Source organism: Corvus cornix, chromosome 3, assembly GCF_000738735.6.
Source record: "Corvus cornix cornix isolate S_Up_H32 chromosome 3, ASM73873v5, whole genome shotgun sequence".
NCBI lineage: Eukaryota > Metazoa > Chordata > Aves > Passeriformes > Corvidae > Corvus > Corvus cornix.
This window is the reverse complement of record NC_047056.1, coordinates 21354985-21377043: the sequence shown is the minus strand read 5'-3', so window position 1 is coordinate 21377043 and position 22059 is coordinate 21354985. Positions and strand designations below refer to the sequence as shown.

The 22059-nt window shown below is 41.2% G+C and overlaps 1 protein-coding gene across 2 annotated transcripts in view; it reads right to left on the bottom strand.

Moving 5' to 3' along the window:
- Positions 1-20948, bottom strand: part of PTPN14 (protein tyrosine phosphatase non-receptor type 14) — a 110958-nt gene extending 90010 nt beyond the window's left edge. For both annotated transcript variants that reach the window (XM_039569730.1, XM_039569731.1), the window contains exon 1: positions 20849-20948. The gene's annotated coding sequence lies outside the window, so the exon portion shown is untranslated. The remainder of the gene's footprint in view (positions 1-20848) is intronic.
- Between the last annotated feature and the right edge of the window lie 1111 nt (positions 20949-22059).

Here is a 22059-nt window from a genome sequence, read left to right as displayed (position 1 = left end):
AGAAGCAGCTTCTGCTGGGCTGGAAAAAAAGAGGATGAGGGAGCAGGGAAGAGGTAGCCAAGGCTCTTCCTCGAATGGAATAAAATACATACGTCAGAGGATTTCATTCAACTGGCAAAGACTACACTGAGCTTTTTGCCAGCATAACTGTGTCTGCTGTGGGTTTGACTTGTTTTCCCACTCATAAAAGGAAGAGCTTCACCAAAAAAACTTTAAAGACTAAGACCAACAATGTGGGTGTAGGGTTTGGTGTGTTTTCAGTACACATGAGTGAAGTTAACTATGGTCCAGATTCCTGCCAATCTAATCCACACATCGTGTAGTGCCAGTATTTTCTTTGTTTCTTACTCCAATTAGGTCCTGCAAGCATTTCTGGAGCAGATTTTTCAGACAGGCAATCCTCCTCTGAAGCAAATTTTTTTTTTTAAATCCTAGTGTAAGATCCCAAAGGCGGGAAAAACTGAAGGGCCAAGTGATTTAATACAAAGGGCAGATATCTACTTTAAGAGCTAAACGCACATCTAAAACATGTGTATTTTGCCTACATTTAGACAACCACAACATGCTAGTTGTATGAGATACACTGGAAAGATGAAACCACTGCACCTACTAAAAAACCCCCAATCATCAACAACAACAACAAAAACCCATTCTTCCAGCCCTAGAGACTTAAAAACCAGAAGATGAACCTCCTTGCATTAGGACTAATTATAGCAGAATAGTTACAACATGTTTGGAGATCACCTCACCTGTGAGTATGTGCCAAAACCAGGGCTCAGTTCTCTCCTGCTACTCTGGAGGAAGGTGGGAGGGAAATAAGTTCCATTTTGGATAGTGCAGGACCCCAAGAACTATCTCCCCTTGAAAAAAATACTTATATAAGAAAACAGATTGAAAAAACTTCCTCTTCCTTGCATACATTAATTCTGTAAAGCTGTTTCCTTGGTTGGAAAAGCTGTGTTAGAGCTGGGCCCGCTATGTGAACCTTCTCATCTCAGTCACGGAATTTTGAATCTCAACCAGCTCCTGAACCCAAGCATCAGGAAGGCTCTACATATTTTTCCACAGATCTGCCTCCAAGGCTGTAAGCCAAAAAGTTCCATTCCTTGACATGACTCCTTGATAATCTCTTCTCTAGAACCAAAAAGCCTAATACAGAAGTCCACGGAGTGCATGGTGATCCCACTGGCAAGAAAACTAACATTGGCAAAGAAATTATTAGGCCACCAAAATGACTTTCCACTAGCATATTAGAAGGCAGAGTTAGGGGTATGGAATTTCTTTATGCTTGAGGGCTAACTCTCACCAACACTAACCCATCTGACATACATTGTTTTATGTCTGCTTTGATTTCTTTTCTTTTGCTGCAAAAAAAAAAGGGAACGCACATCAGAAATGTTATGGACCACCAGATTTGTTTCATATATTATCAACGCTAAACATTCAAGCATTTTATGGAGATTAAGAGATTAGACTCCAAGAGATTTTATTCTTCTGTGTGCAAAGCTCTCTCTTTCAATCAAATTAAAAAGTGAAGTTCAAGGTATGTTGTTAATTCCTGAGGGGAAATGATACATAACCCACATGCACAAAGAAGTTGGCTTGTGAGTGGTTGTTTTTACAGGACAGAATCTGTTTCAATCTATGTTTGTTTAACAAGATGCAAGTCTAACAATGGTAATTTACTAAAAGCTTGTGCACAAAGTATGTACAGTACCAGAAACAATGGTCATAACTCCTTCCAAAGATACAAAAGCATCTACAAAATTATCAAAACATAAGCACTGCCCTGGATTAGTAGTTTCAAAACCCCACATTCCAAACAGCTTCATCATTTCAATAATCCATCTATAAACATTTAACTAATTTTGGACTACTGTTTTACATTCCAGCAATGAGTTGCTGCCAGTCAGTCCAACACAAAATTTCACAATTTTTATTTTCACTGATTTTTTTTTTTTATCCACAGTATCATTACTGTTTGCTCAGACAACTTTTGCAACAGCAAATCTTGGCTTAAGTATTGTACTAGGAACACCACTTGTTTAAGTAGCTATTTACTATTAAGATCCTCAGTCTATATTTAAGCACTTGAATAACCAGCTACTTGTACAACTAATGGCCAGTGACCACACAGCTGCAGGAGGCGAGGTGGCACTCTGCCTCCCCAACAAGCCTGTTTGTCAGTGCTCAGGCCCAACCTGCATCCTGCAGTGTTACAACCATAATCACATTTTGAAATGATTCATTATTTACAATGTTGCTTGAGGCTTACTAGATGATATTCTGTTCTCCCTAAGAACCTAATGGAGCTAAATGAATCTTTGTGATGAACAACAACCTGTGCCTTTAGCTATTGCATCAGATGGTCAAAGTTTCTTCAGTCCCTACCCTGTGTGCTTCCAGCACCTGTATTTTACAGAATGTATTTCACCATGATTTCTACCTGCACCAGAAGACTGAACCTTTCTTTGTCATGGTGAATTTTGTCATGTGGACTGTAAAACAATTTTGGTTCAATATTTGCATTTTGCTCTTATGATCAGAGCCCAGACACAGTTTTATGTCAAGATAGCCCAGAAACTTCTAAATGGGCAGGTCACTTCATTAGAAAAGAATCAACCAGAAAACAACCAGGTGTAGCAATTCCCTTCGAGCCTTGGAAAACAATTAACAACAAGGTTTACAAAGTGCATTAAAAATGTTAGAAATACTTGCTTGGCAACAACAAACAACGCACAAACCTGTTCCTGAGGACAACTGCGGAGTGGGTTGCAGACAGTTATATTGTAGTAAGGTCTGTAAACTATGGGTGGTTACAGTGCACTTCTTACTAGCTTCAAAAATAAAGTGTTTCACCTTTCAGACACATTTGGTCTTAATTAACTGCGGCAATCAGTTAACCATCGTTCAATCACACATACTTGGAGGGTGACTCACCAGATGTCAGGTGTTTAACTTGCATGTTCCCCAAGTAACATCTAGCCACTGACATTTTTTTCTCCCCTGCCTCCAAAGTACTGTGCACAAATGATCACAGTAGTGGAAAACATCAGAGGATTAATATCATTAGTTATCATGGTTAGGATTAATATCGTTAGGAGAGGTATGCAATGCCATAACCACTCTGAATCTTGTAACAACCATGAGATAAGCTGCAAATTGTCTCTGTAAAGGAAGTAATTGAGGGAATGGAATTTCCAAGATTCTCTGAAAATTGCTTTTTGCTGATATTGTTCAGCTTCTCAATTCTGCAACCGCTACAATGCAGGCACTATCATTATTCTATTTTTTTAAAGAAATATAAATTCAGTGGTGCTACCTATTTGAAGTAGACCTGGCACTTTAATTCAGCACATTTCTAAACAGTACCAAGTGAAACACCTCATTGTTTTTCCCTTACTGGCAGGCATCAATGTACTCAGCACTCATAAAGCATCTGGCTAGCAAGATGTGGCAGCCTTCAAGTTTTGGAATTCTTTTCAGTGCTTCTCTAAAAGAGAATTGTTTTGATCCCCAAGTTGGTCCAGATGGTATCTCAGAATTGTCCAACTCCTCCTTTCAAGATAGCTGCCACTATTGTTCCAGAGGGGCAAGCAAACGGGGATTTTCAAAGCAACCCATCACTACTGGAGATGGTCTATCTAAGGAAGCTCACAACATCTAAATTCTCTGATAAGCACTGACAGGAGAGTTTTTGTAAATCAAAACTATTTCTCCCATGTGTCAGACTAGAGCTTTGCAGTCTCATGCAGCTGCTGGGTTGGTAGCACCAGGTGACAGACTTCCTCAGAACTCTCTGAGTGCTGATCCTAAAACTGCAACAAACCGCCTGTAGGGTTGGCTTGGACCAGAGAGCTCGATTCCACAGCTAGCAGAACGTCATAGCTTGCGTGGAAAATATCAACACACTGAAAACACTTGTCAGCAACACAAGGAGGCAAAATGAACAATTCCCATTTGAAGAAAAGATTCTGATTACTAAAGCAGCTTGCACAGTGCCTCGTGCCCAGCAGATCTCTTAAAACCACAGAATCATTAAGGTTGGAAAAGACCCCCAAGATAATCAAATAGAATCTTTGACTGAATACTACCATGTCAACTAAGGAAGTGCCATGTCAAGACATTTTCCACTTCCTGGGATGGTGACTCCACCACTTCCCTGGCCTGCCCATCCCAATGCTTACCCCCTCTTTCAGTACAGAAATTTTTCCTCATGTTCAACCTGAATCTCCCCTGGTCCAGCCTGAGGCCATTTCCACTGGCTGTTTTGCATAGGCAATAAGTTAATGCAATTCATCACATAACCAAATAAATAAACCAGTTTTTTGATCCTTCAATAGGAAAAAGTACTTGTGGATGAACATGTGAAGAGGTTCATTGATAACAAAGCACTGCAGACTTAAGCCAGGCTTTTCATACCAAAAACATTTACAAGGAAATTATAAGGGTATCCTTGACCTCTTGCAAAGTAACACCAATTTTTCTGGAAACTGTATAAAAAGCACTGACACTGAATGCACCAGAAGCACCATATTTCTGCAAAATCCAGGCAATTTAATAGAAAAATTCTCATTTTACAAAAAAGCTGCATTTTTAGAAGTTTAATACTGTGAGAAAAGAAATGCCAGTACACATCTCAGTCTCTACAATTTAATGCTTTTTACTTGCACTGAATCTTCATCTAGTATGTACAGTTCTCAGAAAACACATTTTGTAGCTACTAATTTAGAAATAAAAAGGGAAGCATTTATTTTCGCCATTTGGGTAGTGACACTTCTAGGAAAGAGTTAATGAGTGTAACTTGAGCAATACCTTAGAGTATACAGAAAAAAATACTTCGCAGGATTGAGGGGACTGGGAGAATAAAAACCAGATATTATCATCATCATTACTATTAACCCTTTATTACAGATAAAACAACCAAGAGGCATAAGAAAATGAGGAACTTAAAGTGTCTCGATAAGCCCAACCAGAGAAACCAACACTCTTCAGTGCTTTGGAGAATTCCTTTGTCTAATCCAATCTAGAATTGAAATTATCCTTCTGGAAGTGCAGAAAAAAAGCTGTGCAGAGAAAGTGACTGTATCACCATGATTAAGGAAATCCTCTTCCTCCAGATGGGTTTCCCCACCATGACACTGCAAATTCAACAAACCACATTCAGCCCAAGTCATCAACAGCTATATTCATTTTAGGAGGTCTTTTAGCTAGCAAATATAACATTGCCCTTAAGCTACCAAGGAAAGAGTGTCACCATTCCAGGAAATGCTCCAAAAATAAATCTCAATGAACGAAAAATTAGAAGTCACCTACAACTATTCATTACAGTCCTGCATTATCTGAATAAACAAATACATTATGTCACTTGGATATATGTTTTTCAATTAAAAGCCAGACAAAACACCAAAAAACATTCTCAGGTTTGTAAAACAAATATTAACTTCATTAAAAGGATATGAAAAACACAGCCATGTGTGAGTTATTTTTATTTTTAACAGAAAAGCTCCCTTCGCCAGTACCCGTTCATCTTCTTTGAAAAGTGTGTTTTCCATTCAGCCCAATACTAAAAATATAGTTTTCAATATGGCTGATAAGGCATATATTTCAAATACTGCACCTTTTTACTTTTTCTTGTGCTCTAAACCAATAGAATGTGTTTCCTCAATGTAAATCTTTTCTTCAAATTGTTAAAATGGATTATATGCGAAGTCTATTTAATGAAAACTTGTTACTTTTTCCATCAGCCTTAGCAATTTGAAGAATACAAAAAGTGTGCTAAAAGCAGAGGGGCTTGAGGAGGAGTAGCTTTAGATACAAAGCTGACCTCTGGTGAAAAAGCAAAATCTAGCAAAGTAGCAAAGAGACTGCGGCAAAGGAAGAGGTTTTTACATCTCTTCTACGCAGACATGGAAAATTCACACACAAATAATTTATCTCTAAACGCCAAAATGGGTTTTTTGTAAGGTAATGCTTAAATCCTTCAGAAAGACACTTCACAGCAGAACCCTCTGCTACAACAGGCTCCTCTTACACTGGCATTATCCAGTTTCTTTACACAGTGCAAGCTACTGGACCCTTACTGCACATCACCGTTCAAAGAGTACTGAAGCAAAATCTTGACCTCAGGTAATAATGTGCAACAGCGAAGTCACAAAATTGCAGGAACATCTAGCACAAATCTTGAACAGTGATGCACTTCACAAGCCCAACCCTGGGCTGATGAATGCACTCACACACCGAAATACAGAAGCAATCTATATTTCTGTATGCACGTGCAGTACAGACAGGGTCTTAAACTCATAGTGGTGTCTGGTTTCATAACATATGCCCTTCCTTATCAAATGTCATTTGTATTGCCATCCCTGCATCTGTCTCCACAGATGTCATCCCATGTAATGGAGCATATGGGCTTAAGCTGACATTGTTTGCAAACAGGAAGAGCTTTTGGCAAGAGGAATTGAACATAAAGTGTTCTGCGGGCTGCCTCTCTTAACCCATCTTTGGTTGGCTCCTCTGCTCAGCTGAAACTGGTCAGCTACTTTCTGAGAGGGCAGAGTGCCAACCTAACAGATGGGCAGAAGTAAAGTCATGCCAAAGAACCAGAATGTGCATCTAATTTGATAATTAGGGGCTGAATTTCCCCTTAGAAATATTGCAATGGCAGCACACACAAAGTTTTCAAGCTTAAGGGTAAAAGAATATGCTTCAGACTATCCAGTTGAGGGTTAATTCTGAAAATGAAAAAAAAAGCCAACAGAAGTGAGCCATGGAGGAGGGAGGAGACCAGCCATGGGCTCCTATCATTCAGGATTAGTATTCTTCAAGGAGAGAAGAAATAAGAGAGAAGGGGAGGAAAGACACAGCAAGATTAAGCCTTTATCATGAAATAGCTCTCCACAAGGGGCACCTGCAAATCTTGGCCAGAACAGTTCTGCGGCCTTGCTGAAAATAATTTATGCTGAATAGAGATAAAAGCAAGGAACTGATGGCCACTTTACAAAGCATTAAACACAGCTTTCCTGTCCACAAGGAATAGCCAAGCCAATAGATCTAGTAAAAGATCTTTGCTAGTAAAAGGCAAAGGACAAAGAGTGTTTATGGCTCAGTGGAAATCAAACATAATAATGTACACATGTACTGTTGACAATTATTGTCTTGGTCTTGATATACAGTGATACAGAGCTGTGGCATTCAAATAAAAAAGTTAACAGTAAAAGAGAGAGAGAAAGATTTGGGCACTCAATAGAAATTCTCTTTTAATACATTTTGCAAGTTTTCATGCAGTAAGGCAGTGGTCCTGTGACTATCTTAAAGAGTCCTGTCAAAGCAGGCTCTTCTGGGTCATTTTTCTCTTCACCTTGTGCGTTCCCTCCCCTTTCTCAAGCCACTTTACTCAGCAGAATGAATGCCAGCAGCCATGCACGGCTCAGTTTGGAAAAAACATTGTTCTAATTAATTCTTCTCTTTCCAGTTCTAAAGTGACTCTTCCAATTTACAGCTTCTGAAACAAAAATATTAAGAGTAATAACTACGATGGCTTCAGTTAAGTGGGATTTACAGGCTTATAGTTTGGATAAACAAAGAAAAGTTTTAATCCTGTCTTTTTATCATAAGCCCTGTGTTGAAATACTCCAAGAAGCTAAGAGGTTACTTACTCTCACTTTGCCTCCTTTGGAAATATGATGTTTCAAGAGGGCTTTCAGGTTGTCAGTGGATAGAAATTAGCTCTCCAACACAAGTAGTGTTCTGAGCCACATCTTTGCAACAGAGCAGAAGGCTCAGTCACAGATTTAAAATAATTTAAAAATTATAGCTGGAAAGTGTCTAAAATCACATGTGCTGCTTTACAGACCTCCACTGAGACATCTCCCTCTGAAGAAACTGGTCAGTGAAATGTCCTTTGTTCTACTGTCAAATTCTGGCAAGCTCTTTCCCAGTATAGCAGGAGACTTAATTGGGCTTTTGTTTAATTACCATCAAGACAATGACGCTCAAATGAAGAGCACAACATCAGCAAGTGAGTGAAAGCAATCAATTAGGATGAGCTTGAAACTATCTTTCCAGGGAAAGGAAAGGGCTACTCGTTACTGCGGCCATAGGTTAGAAACTCAAAATATAAACACGTCATTTACTAAAATAGTACATAGCTTTTAGAAGCAAATAAATTAAATGACAGATAGTAACTACAAAGGAGAAGCATCATTACGAAGTAAGACCAAGATTTAATACCACAGCACTGCTGCTAAGCTTAGGAACACAGAGACTCGACTTAGTGGATTAACGTGAATGCTGGTGCCAAACTGGGGAAAGATCTCCGAAATGCACTCCAGGTGCATATTTAGCAACAGCCTAGATGATACAATAAATGAATCAACGAACACAGAAACTGCCATGGAACATTCATCAATTAGCTTGCAATGAATCAAGAAAGCAGTTAGCATCTCCACAAATAAAATATGACAAAAAATCTAAATACTATCCTGGTAACTCCCAAAATCAGTAATACAATTGAAGGTAAAAACCACAAAAGGATCTAGTATATATTCTACAGCAATAACACAAGACTTGATATTAAATCCACATCAATTGGTAAGACAGCAGCTGCATTTGAGAAGCCAAAAAAAGTTTAATCAAAGGGGTGAAACCTAAAGACAAACCTAAAGACCTTCACGTTCAGTCCTCCCTGACACTAAGAAGTGCAATCTCACCCAACACTATAGGCAAACACACACCCTAGCAAGCAAACGACATCCATTAGTGGGAAATGAGACTTAACCATAAGGGACATGCAGATGGTTGAGCAGGGTACACAGCAATAGCAAAATGTTTGCCCATGGTCTAACTAAGGTAGGACATACCTGGAGGAGTTCTACCTCACTGTTCTAAAATTCAGCTCTACCTTTGCTTTAAAACCTCAGGTCTAGGTTTGCCTTTTGCTTTGATAAGTAAATGAGCACATGTGAAATCCAGGAAGTCCATTATTTTCAGTGGCCACAGCTTTCATGCTAAATGGCAAGAGAATATACAAAAGGTTATGTATTTCCAGACTGACTTATTCAATTTCTACCCTAGATGAGCCAAACGTGACACTGTGCATCTCAGTTACTTATTTTCTCAGCCAGAGCTCACAACTGCAGGCTCAGCTATTAAACAACAGCACTTTCCCCACAAGAGCGAGAGTAAGTAGTGATACAGTAAACAGGTTGTTGAGTTTTTTCTACCACTTATATAAGCACACCAATTGCAGACAGAAGTAGCATTATGCTTTCTTGGCCTGCATGTTATTACAATAGCATCTCCCACTAAATTAAAAAAAAAAATAAAAAAAAACAACTGGGTAAGTATAAGAGTTGAAAAGCTATTTCAGACAAAGTAAGGAAAGTGGACAGAGAAAAAATTTAAAAACACAACAGGAAAAAACAACCCCAACACATAATTTAAGTGAAACCTTTATTACAGAAACATGATACTGGTACCTCCTGAAAGAGATCGTAAAAATAATGGAAAATACCCTGGTGAGACAGGAAGCTTAAACACAGCTAATCTAAGGATAACTTTCATAATACAGGAAGCAAGCGTACTACCAAAGAGATGACAAAACCAGAGATTATTTTAGGTGTTTACTTATTCCCAGATGAAGCTAAAAAGTGTGCTAAAGGAGCTTGGGGTAAGCACGCCAGACTTACCGCTACAGCCTTTTGTTTTAAAATAAAATCACAGCACTGACTTGGCAAGTAACAATCGTCCAACAGAACTTACTTTGGTACAAGCTGTCAAGAGTTACTGACCGCTTTCACACACTCACCTTTGGAAGTGCAATTTCCTGTTGCAGACTGATGTCCTGATCCCACAAACCTCTGCTCACACAAACACCCTGGGCTGCCAGTTGTGCTGGTACACGCCGGAGGCTTGGGGATGCAGTGCTCACCAAGTGGACTTCCTGCCTGGAGCTTACTGTGCCAAGGTAAATAATTACGATACCACACTGACAGACGTGTCAGAGGTATGAGGTATTAACTAGATTTACTACAGTCTTGAATAACTGAGTTGTAATTTTCCGCTCTCCTGGCACGTAACGTAATGATGCGAGGTGTCTTACAATGCCAGGATGCACCCAACTGCAACACTTAACTTCTGTATCTTAGAGTCCATGTGTATTGCACTGCCTCTTCTGCACAAGACTCTTGAGCCCCTTTTGTCTAACCACACCACTCCTCCACCAAAAGAGGGCTGAACTGAACCCAAAAAAGTCTCAGTTACCTCTGCCTTGTAATCCACTGAGACTGACAGAATTTGTGTTTGGACAACATTCTCAGACACATGGTGCAATTTTGGGGCTCATCCTGTGCAGGGACAAGAGCTGCACTCCATGATCCTTGTGGGTCCCTTCCAAGTCAGGATATTCTATGATTCTGGTCAAAGGACATAAGACAGTTGTCATCATCATGATCCTGGCAGGACAAAGATAGTGTAATCAGTGCTCAGTCTCAGTAGACATGGCAATCAGGCATTCTTTTGTTTTTAATTTCCTCTGACCTTGCAGTTTGTCCTTGCAGAGTTCTCACTGTTCATGAGCTAAGGCAACTGTTTGAACAAACTTAGTACACAAACTGCTTCCACACACTCGATAACGTCTTTTGCTCATAATTCCACCAGATCTTCAGAGCCACCATTCATTGCCATATTCCTTAAGTCAAGAAGATATGGAAGTATAGAAATCACTGAAAATATGAAAGATTTGACACATAATCTTTAAAGGCATATACAGATAAATATTACAATGAAATAACGTAATTGATTCCAGTATTTCAAAGTGTCCTAAAAACAAAGTGAACTTTTCATTATCTGAAATTTCTAACTTCTGAGAGATATAAATTGCAGAGGTAAAGCTCATGGTCATGTCTAGACATCACTTATCCAATGCACAATGCCACAATAGTTGTGGTGACAGGCAGCTGGCAACACAACTGTACACAGCCTATAATAAAGAACATCACATCTGGGAGAGTACAGATCAATGATCTTCATCTGTTGACAGAACTATTCTTAAAAGCCATATACCTTTGTTATTTTATAAACTTCATTTATCTTTCCTATATTTCTTCATCATTATGGGGATGAGATATATATTATGTTTTAAAACAAAACGAAACTACAAAAACCCCACAAACATTTCAAGCTCTCCTCAATCTCTTTTCCTAACGCGTAAAGGAGTCACTGCATAAAGACTTAATAAAACACCCATCACTGACAACATCACCCAGAACAGATTCTGCACTGTTTGGTGCAGAGTCCCTTCCTGTGCAGTTAGCACTTGATACCCAGACCTATCAATCTGTTACCCTGATTAAATTCTTTTAGGTTTCACTGCTCTACACAAAAATCACCACACATACCAGTAAAATAGCTTCACTGAGATAACAGTGAAGGAAATCTACATTTAAGTCATCACCCAAACAGTTCCTATCCACACTGGTTCTCCATGAGAGGCATTTAGGACCTTGCTTAGAGCGTGTTGCAGAGAGCAGGTTGAATGATGTCCGATGGAACGTGGTGTACAAAGCACTCAGCGTGGCCAACATGAAACATTCCTGGGTATGACACCTAAAGAGAGCCCCAGGTGGGGCAGGAATACACACGGGCAAATGAATGCATAGCCTGTCAAAAGTCCCAGGATAAAGCAAACGAAGTGTGTATCAAAGTCCAGGTATGACGGTATGAAATACTGCAAAGGAGGTCAGTTTCTTCACAAAGGCTCCAAAACACTGCACTGCCAAAAGTACTTACTGAAAGATTTCTGGATGGGTTTTATACTACCATTTTACCAGATCCTTTGCCTAAAAATGGGTTCAAATGCTTAAGCAAAAAAAAAAAAAACACCACAAAACAGCCAAAGAAAGCTTGATTTTTTTCCCAAGATCAGTAACCCAATTCATCTTTATCCTTAAAAGAACTGCAAAAAATAACAATTACTGGAGCTAATATCACCGGCTTTTAAATTAAAAAATATTTTATTTTTTCAAACCACTACAAAGTAAGTGATCTCCTTGATTACAAAGCCAGAACCTTCTCCATTTTTCTGACAGACTTTGACTCTTCAGTGAATATTTCAGTGGACTGTTGAGTCTTATTTTAACACAGTTCCCACAACAGAGCTATTCCTAAGAAATTAACACTATAAATCATAGAGCTCATTATTGGGAAGTTTTCCTAATAAACAATCCAGATTCTAAGTTGAACTTATAAAATTATTTTATTAACAGTATTACCAAAGGGTCTTTTTTAACATGGAAGTTTTAAATGTTATTTTATTTTCATTCACATATCTTAACCTTTGCAAAAGGCACTCAACAAAACTAACATGTTCTGCTTTCAAAACCACGGCCACAGGGCGCTCAGGTTGTGGCAAAAACACACAGGGCGTTCAGGTTGTGGCAAAAAGCCTTCTTGAGATAAACATGCACAAACCTGTTTTCTTCATCATAAGAAAATATTGGAAAAATGGAGGATATCCTTCCCTGTCATTGTCTTATCCTCTGCTGCTCTCTTTGATTGCAACATACAACATGAAGAGACTGACAAATGCACTTGCTCTGATTCCATCCCAAGTAAAAAAATAAATTACTTTATAAATCCACACTATTAAAGAGAGCAGAGAAAGCAAAATTAAGTGGCATTTAACAGTGGACAATGTTACCTGAAGTGTTAGCTGAATGCCCCTTTTATTGAACAGATTTACATGCAGAGGACTTACTGTATTATCACCAGCTCATAGTCCAGCCAGTCATGACCATTTCAGTGTATTGCTGAATGTATGGGGGGTAGGAAATGCAGAATTTCACAGCTGCATGCAGAGAACTAGTGGTACTTGTCAAGGACACTGACAACACAAAGCTAACATGAAAGTTAAGCCATGTGTTAACAAACTTCTACTGTAATGCAAGCTGAAAATAAAAAAGTAGGTAAGAAACCTTATATAACATCAACCAAAGCTGACAATATTGACTAACAGACAAAATGACTAATTGTCTCCAATGTGCACCAGCCCCTTGTCAGATGTTTTGACAGATTAATTAGTGCATGGGTGGCAGTCTTCATATCTCAGTCAGGTTCAAGGAAAAACTGTAAGACTACATCAGTCTCTCCGGATAAACCCATTTGTACATCAAAAGAGACAACCAGGCCATCATTACACAAGGTTTTGAAAGCTCGACCTATCCACAGTAATAATTTACCCTTTCAGCAGTGAAAATTTATATGCAAATGTACACTACAAGAACTTAGAGCCATTCTGTGACCAACAGTTTTAGGTTACTACACCAGCAGCAAGGAACAAGAGCAGCCAGAGCAAAGCTAACACACAGCAATGATCTCATACCCCAAGCTACTGCATTCTTCTTACAGGTGCTTCTTTTCATTCCAGCTCCAGAGAAATGCTCATCGCTTCACAAAGTCAGGCAGGTCCTGAGGTGGTATCAGTAATTTTCTTCCAGAACAACTCTCTCAATTACTGAACCATAAATCTGCATTTCTGATTTTGCATATTCAAATGCCCATGGCAATCACCAATCAAATGCAGAAACCAGAAAAACTTTCTAGAGGTGAACCAGCTTTAGAGGGCAGGCCATGACCAAAGAAACCAAAATCCTTATAATACATGCCAGCACTCCCCAACACACCATTTGCCTCTTGCACTAAACCGTTTCTTCTCCTCTTCCTCAGACTGTAATTCCAGACATGTATTTTGTCTTTTCCTATTTGTAAACTTCCCAGTACATTCTACAATACCGAAAGGAATTCAAAAACATTATTTTTGAATTGAAATGTATCTCTCCATACACAGAATTGTATTTATTTAAACAATTCTCTGTACATAATGTTAAGCAGCATGCAACATCAAACTGCATAGCAAAAGCCCTAAAATATGCAAAAAGCAAAAATAACGTTCATCTTTAAATAGCAGCTTTTATTTCCCCCTTGTCAGAAAGAAAGATAATAAGAAAACGGAAGTGAAATTGTCAGCAACAAACATACTTACCATTTGGATGCTAAATGTTAACCCACCTCAATAATGCCCTCCTGCAATATTTGAGCTCTGTTTTACAAATGCGATTTCCAACAACACAAAGATGCACTTTAGGGCACCAAGCTAGGAAGGGCAACATGGATACATGGAAGAGAACTTGCAAAAAAACCCTGTCACTGCCTTTCTTTGCTCTCAAAAAGAACCTCAACAAAGTGGGGATCAGCAGCACATCAAAACTGTGATTTAGCTTCCTCTGCTGTCACAGATTCCCACAGCACAGTCTTGGCAAAGGTGGAAGGACTCACAGGACCTTTACTCAAGTATGTCTGAGTGAGTTGTTTCATTCACAAGCAGAAACTTCCCCTGACCACCCTCCATTCTGAAACAGCCAGAGCTCTGAACCTCTGTCAGTATTTCTGTCTACCAGCAGCAGACCGCACCAGTCATCCCCTTCAATTAGCAGCCAATTTCTTGATCTGGTAAGCTGACCAAAGCATCTTCCTAAACAGGCTGAATCTTCACAACACTATGAAGAATGTAAATAGACATCAATTCCACTCAGAAGCTCTTAAAATATACCAAAATAGGAAAAACAAGAAAAATAAACGAAAAATTATTATCATTTCAGATGCCTGTTTTCCAGGACCTTTGAAATAAATTCCCACCACCCCCAAAGCTCATCAGGGTTTTTCTTTCTGAGGCAGGTCTGTTCACATCAGGCATTTCACAAAGTTCTTAGGGGAGAAGTCGGATTTCCTCTGAAATCCCTCTTTTTCTATATTTGAGGTAAGGCTTTCAAGGCCTGCTCCCTTCTGAAGGTATCAGAAGTTTCACTCCACCTCAGCACAGGGCAAATTAAGCCACTGAATATATTGTTTTTCCCCTCTCCTCTCCCTCTGTCCTGGTAAACAACAGGCACAATGTTTTGTGTAGAAATTCCTTTACACACTGTCTCCCTTTCAATGCACCTAAGATAAGCACTGCATATCACATACCCAGAAAATGCAGGGTTTCCACTAGCAGCAGGATACCTTTTGCACTGAAAGAACAAATAGAAGTCCTGCCTGAAGAGGTCAAAATCAAAATGGCATCAGCAATAGACATCAAAAATAGGATCTGGCTTCTATCTGTTGAATCTCTGATGGGCAAAGTCCCCTGATTTTGCCCAGGCTTGTCCAAAAACCTGGCTTAATTATCATCACCAATAAAAACCTAAAGGCATTTTATCTACAAGGTAGTGAATGCCTCCTCTCAAAAGAGGGAATTTCATGATAAGAGCTAATCTCAAAAACCTTAGGAATGCAAACTATTTTCTCAGTTGTAAAAACAAGAAAGAATTTCACAAACACAAGTTAAAACAACCACTGGTAACCTCCTGCTTCTCTACACTGCCAACTTCTCCTGGGCTAAGGCCCCACCTTTTGTCCTTCAGAGAGATATGCTTTGAATCCAGCCCAATGGTCAAAGGATGTCCCAAGAGAGGACATCACTTTTATGCACCTTTAAAAATGAGAGCCTTCCCATAAACTTTATTTTCTAAGTTCAAAAAGCAGTGCAAGGCTGCCTTCACAACAGCTTCAGCCTTTTGAAGAGGGAAGTCAAAGTCAGTCCACATTTTATTTTGCAGATAGCTGCCAGGCAGTCCGTAAGACAGCTCATTCTGGCTGCTTAGACTACCTAAAAGTTGCACAAGTCCTGGCTTTTTATTCTTTAAGCTATAGCATAGTTTTCTGAAACTTCTACAGACAACTCTTAACTATGTTATATACTACATACACTAGTCTGTTAACATGAGGCGTTGATTGTTAGATCAATCACAATGCCTGCCACTAAATCAATCTTTCCCCCAGCCTGCAGATATGCAAGGATTCCACGGTGTTGGTACACAATTTTTTGGCAATATTTTCTGTGAAAGACCCACTAAGTTGCAAAAGATGTAGTTATATCCATAAACCAGTCCCTGTGCTTCTCACAGCCAGACACAGAAATATCATTCTGTTACAGAAATCAAAACTATTTATATTAACTACCCAAGTTTTTAAAATACCCTTTGTTCATCAGAAAACATACTAGAAATCATAACCAAATTGATTAATAACAGATACCAGTGCTATCTGCCTTTTAAATGAAGCCTAATCATCACTTCTGTTCCTCTCTATGCCTGCCCACGCCACAGCAGAGCATGTCTCAATAAATTAAAACTTGAATGTGTTAAAGACTTAAAGTCTAATGCATACTTTCCATGAAACCTGAACATATACAAAGAAATTAATCTTTCAATTCCACCTGCATGAATTTGTAATTAAAATCAGCATCATTCACAGTACAATACAGAAACTAAATTACTATACTGTCTAATCATCGGCCCAATATCCTGCTCCTAACAGTGGCTTACCCTGTAAGAAAACATACAAAATATCACAGCAGGCACATATAGCATGATCTATCCTAAGAGAAATTTCTCAATCCCTGTCATAGGGCTGATTTATGCCCTAGAGCAGTACAGTTAACATCCCTTCAGGTGTAGCTGTGACTCTTCCTCCCATCCCTAGAACAGTTCACTCATCTTGTTCATCCTACCAGGCTTTTGGTTTGTATGATCTCCTTCGGTGGTATACACCAGAGATGTTGATTTAGGAGTATTATACACACTGTCTTTCAAACTACTCCCTATAACCAGTCATTGTATCAAAAGTAACAGCCAACCACTATTTTGCACATACACATCCAACCTCCTCTAACCAACCCCCTTGAAACTGTGCTACACTAATATTTTCAGTTCAGCTTCATACAAATATTTTTCAATCACTCTCCTTTGACAGGCAATCACAAATTGATTATTCCAGGTCAATCTGAGCATCAGTTTAATAGCATCCTTTGTGTCATTAACACCATATTGCAAAACAACTGTGTCATTTTTCTCCTACCCAACACTAAGCATTAAGAAGGTGCACAAGTTCAAATAAAACATTGTTGAAATCTTCCTCTCCAACTTAATAAATACAGTTAATTTACAAACCAGTAACATGAACAAGTAATTTGATTATTCCGTCTAACATGCACATTCTTGAATTTATCAGCATCATCTGCTATGCTTCCCTTTCACCCAGCTTTCTTGGATTCCCTTTACAATTTCTCAGTCTTCTTCAATCTTGCCTAATCCAAACACTTTTGCATCATTAGCAAGTTTTGGCACACCATCATTCATCTAGTTTATTAGATCACCAACACACATGTTCACCACCCTCTTTTTAGAGGTGTTTATACATCACATAATGTAATTTTAGGTTTACATTGTTACTGACAAAATAAAAAAGTATTCTTAGTCATAAGGACAGGTAGACTGACTGAGAATTAGAAAGGAGAGTTGCAGGTTCCAGAAGACATGCTTGGTGTTGAGCAAAGCTCAGTACCTAAACTCTACAAGAGCAGAAAATAAGACTCTCACAATGGCTACAGGACATCAGAGGGGTCAGTGTTCTCTTCTTCCCAAGCCAGCATGCATCCATTATGTCATACACCCAAAATCCTCCAGAAAAGTCCTTTGGTCAGAAAACCTTTTTCATGTTAGCTAAATTCATAGTCCCTCAGATATTCACATATAGCTGACAATAACATGCACAACTGCTTATTAGGACAGCCACGATAAGGTGGGAAATACATTTTAGAACAAATACACACTTCTTTTTACATACTTTGTGCTGCACCATAATCTTGTGTCCTTAAATCCTTTCACATTCCAGATTTCTCCTCATTCCATCCTACAGCCCAGAGGAAAGGGGAAGAGTCATGGACTGCAGTTCCAGCTCCTGGGGCTATCTCTACATTGGTGAGGAGCCCTATGCCTTCAGAGGGTGTGACAGGTCTCCTCACAGATCACCTCTTCAGCTTCACATGCACAGCAAACCAAAAGGCTTTAAGCAGAACATGGGCACCTCATGGGACAGGCTACACTTGCTCTGGACATGGACTGAATCCAGCACCACCAGAGGAAGCTACGTGTGCCCACTGAGTTTTAAGGTCCTGCACCAGGCACAGGAGGATAGGGGTTAGACAATGAAACCAAAATCATACTTTTACCTCAAACATGGACTTCAGCTCCATTCCTTTAGGAACTACTCTTTAATTATTACTTTTAATATACATTTTTTAATAATTTCACAGGTGGAGGCAGCAGCTTTCAAGAAATCTCTGAATAGAAAACCAATAGATTTTGAAAAAGGAACCCAACTTTTGCACATTAAACTTCTGAGAATCTTGTGCACAATCTTGTGCCATACTCCCTCCTCACAGGAGGAAAATCTACACAGTAATGGTTTATTTTCAAAGATCAGGATCTGTTCCAATGGAACTCCACAAAGCATAATAGGCCAAGGCATGCAGTACTTCACAGTGGACTTAGACATAAAAACTACTTTTATGGCATTTGCTCAGCATAAAAATTAAGCCTTTATTGAAATCTTCTTACAACTGAGCTGGATACACATGCACAAATATACTGCATACTAGTATTATAGCTTGGCTCCTGCAAGGACTTGTATACATGTTTATTATTACATATATAAAAGAAATCCCATGGTTTCAAAGGTACTATTCATGAAGGCAAATTGAAGCACATGGGTGGGTCTCTGCAGGACTAGGACCTATATGCTACTGAGCAGCACTGCCTGCTGGAAACTTTCTACCTGTTGTATACTACCAGCAGTTTATACATTCCCCCCTCAGCTGACAAACCCTTGCAACAGGATTTGCTTCCAGCTGAGGAGATGAAGTTAACATACACTTTTCATACTGCATATACCTATGCTAAATATAAATCCGTATTAAAATGAGCTACTTAAGTAACAATTAATCAAACACAGCCTCACTGCATAAGAAGAGAAACAGAATGAAGAGCAGCAGATTAGCTCAGCAGTACCAAATAAACATAGAAAAAGGAAGCCATAGAGTTATCAGAACAATGCACACACCTCTATTTGTGTGTATATATATAAAAGACTTTCTCCATGATTGGAGGAGCCACTGGTGGCCAAAACAATTTGCTAAGTGCACAAGAGTAGATGCATTTCATAGAAAGCCATTCCATACCTAAGTTACAATAACTGACTCATGGGCTTCTGCTGGACGAGAATGACCAGGAGAAAAGTCAGTCATTAGTACTAACACTGGTTGCTAATTAACCCTCATGAACAACGCTGCACCAAAGCTACTTCTGCTACTATTACAGAAACATTTAAAAGGCACGTGTAAAACTGTAAATATAATGTACATACAAAAGCTCAGTACAGAGATCAGCCCAGCAGCCCTTGCTCTGGCGTTGGTCTGAACCACTGGATTCCCTGAGGATGCATCAAGACAGTCATGCTATACAGCTTCTCGCACACAAATGCACTGGCAGAATTGATGGCCTACAAGCTCTGCCACAGATTTTTAGGGACTACCTTTTAGCTGATGGACTGTGCTGCAACCCATAAGTTTGCAAAGCTCCCAAGTTTTGCATCATGGCCCACGAGATACACACAAGTGTCCTCTGTAAGCAACTCTGGCACAGCCTTCTGAAGATGCCAGAGAGAGTTCAAGTACTGCCGATAACTGAACAGGTCCTAAAGCTTATTTGCATTACTATAATATCAACACACACTCTATTTTACACCGTGTAACAAGTACTAGATGTCAGCTACAAAACCCCCAGAGGCCAAGAGCAAAAGCTGTTTAATCAGTATTTTGTCACTCATATTTGATGGGACATTCTCAGCTGGATAACCAGAGAGCAGTCTCTGCTGGGGCTGCCTCCCCTCACATCTCTCCCCAAAAAGTCCTACCTCCTCTCACAATATGGAAGTTGGCAGGTGGTGACTTGTGATTTTGGGGGGAGCCATTTTATATGTATATTTTTCCAAACTCTGAAGAAATGCAGCATGTAACTGTGCTTTCGGAATAACCAAACCCTGTAACAACTATCTGCACAGAGTTTAAAGAAAAAAGAACTGGCTTCTGGTAAAAGCATTTCTTCTATGGTTTCAGGCTACATGCCAAAAAATCCCAGAAAACTTCTTGGGATATTGAATACTGAATCAGCCTTTTATGGGTCACTGTTCCCACCTTGTTAAAGTTACAAGCAACCAAAGAGTTGCTCATAATGGAAACATATGATTATTTTACGCAAATCAGAGAGATAAAACGTTCTCAATAGGAAAGCTCCAGTACACATTATATCCACATACCACACATACATTATGTAACGCTGGTCCCAAATACACCCCAATAAAGTGAGCTGGTTTGAGATCTTAACAATTCATCGAGTTTGCCACATCAGAAACGAGAGTAGATGTCACTCTTCCCTGCCTCGCCGCGATCTTTGCTGTAGCACTCGGCAGAGTTACAGACTTGCTGAAGACGGCCAGTTTAGGCTTGACTGTAACTAACAAAGAGCAAGGTAAAGCCCCGGGCGGGGGGAAGGCAAACACGGGCATGCCGCGATGTAAATAGGGGCAGCCCAGCACGGAGCCCTGCCCGTTCCTCGCTATTTACAAATACCTCTTGACTAGACAAATGCCGTGTTATCTGGGTGTCTAACAGATTAAATTCACGGGCTGGACGGACCGTCCGAGGCTCGCTTATCGCAGGTCACCGACTGGCATTTATAACGCAAGCATGGCTATTTTGGTGGTTCACAGGCAGCGGTGCACACCCGGCGGAGCTGTGTTAGCACGGCGAGCCCAACGCAAACGCTGCCGAGTGCGAGGCAGCGCTCGGGCTGTTTCAAAGTCTGCGCGGGGACGCGCCCGAACTCGAGCGAACTCGGCGGCGGCTCCTTACCTGCTGGGCAGCGCGGCGGCTCCGGCTTTGTGCGCGCCCGCGGGAGGCGGCGGTCCCGGCCCGCGGCTGCCGCCGGCACCCGGCGCTGCGGAGGGAGAGCGGCTCCCGCCGCCCCGGCCCGGCCACCGCGGGGAACTTCGGCGGGGCGGCCGGGAGGGCGCTGCGGCCGCCGGTGGCGGCGCGGAGGGCCGGGCGCCCTGAGCTCCTGCTGCCGGCCGCGGGGTGCGGGAAGGAGGGAGGCAGGGCGGGAGGGAGGGGACTGGTGTCCCGTGGGGGCGAGCGGGGCCGGCGGGCGGGCGAGCCGGAGGCGGCGGGGCCGGGGCTGGGCTAGGGCCGGGGCGGCGCGGGGAGTCACGGCCCAGGAATGCCAGGAATGTGGGGCGGCCGCTGCGGCCGCGGGGCCCGGAGACGTCGGGGACGCGACTTGGGATTTCTTTTCTCTTTTTCCTTCTTTCTTTCTTTTTTTTCCTTCTTTTTTTAACTCTTGCCCCCTCCCCAAGGAAGGAGGAGGAGGGCTGAAACCCACCCCGCGGAGGAGGGAAAAGGAGGGAGGAAGAGGAGGGCGCAGGCTCCTGCCAATCCGGGCGGGTGCCGGCGGCGGCTCTCCCGAGGAGGGCAGAGCTACCAGGTGCGGGTGCCAGCCCCTTCCCGGCCTCTTCCCGCCCCTCCTGCCGTGGGGCTCCGCGCACGTGTCGGCCCGGCCCGCCCAGGAGCACCGGCGGAGCTGGGGGAGCACCCCCAGACAGACTTTGGGAAGGGGCAGGGGGGGAGCCGAGACAGGCTCTGCACGCGTGGGCCTGGAAGCTCCTGAGATCTCCTTCCAGCCCTCCCGTACGAAGGCGCGGTACCGCCCTGCTTCTCTGGGGCCACTTTTCTGCCCTTCCTTAACTCCCTGTCCGTCTCCTACAGCCTTGCGCGACAGCATTGTTTGTCCCTGTGTTTGCTTCTGCTCTTCCCATCTCAGTCCTTTCGGTCTCCTGCTTACTGTGTGACCCTCACTTCTAGAAGGGTGATTATCCCTGCTCTTCCAGCTGCACAGAGGGTAAAACACCCGAGAATGGAAAACACTCATGATCCTGCTGTCATGCCTGTGCCTTGCTGGAAAGCAAGCAGGAGAAAACCTGAAGTTGGCCTAAATTGTGGTGGCTTGTAATTACACGAAATGCCCAAGACTTGGCAGATCTGATGCCTGCTATAAATGAGAAAAGGAG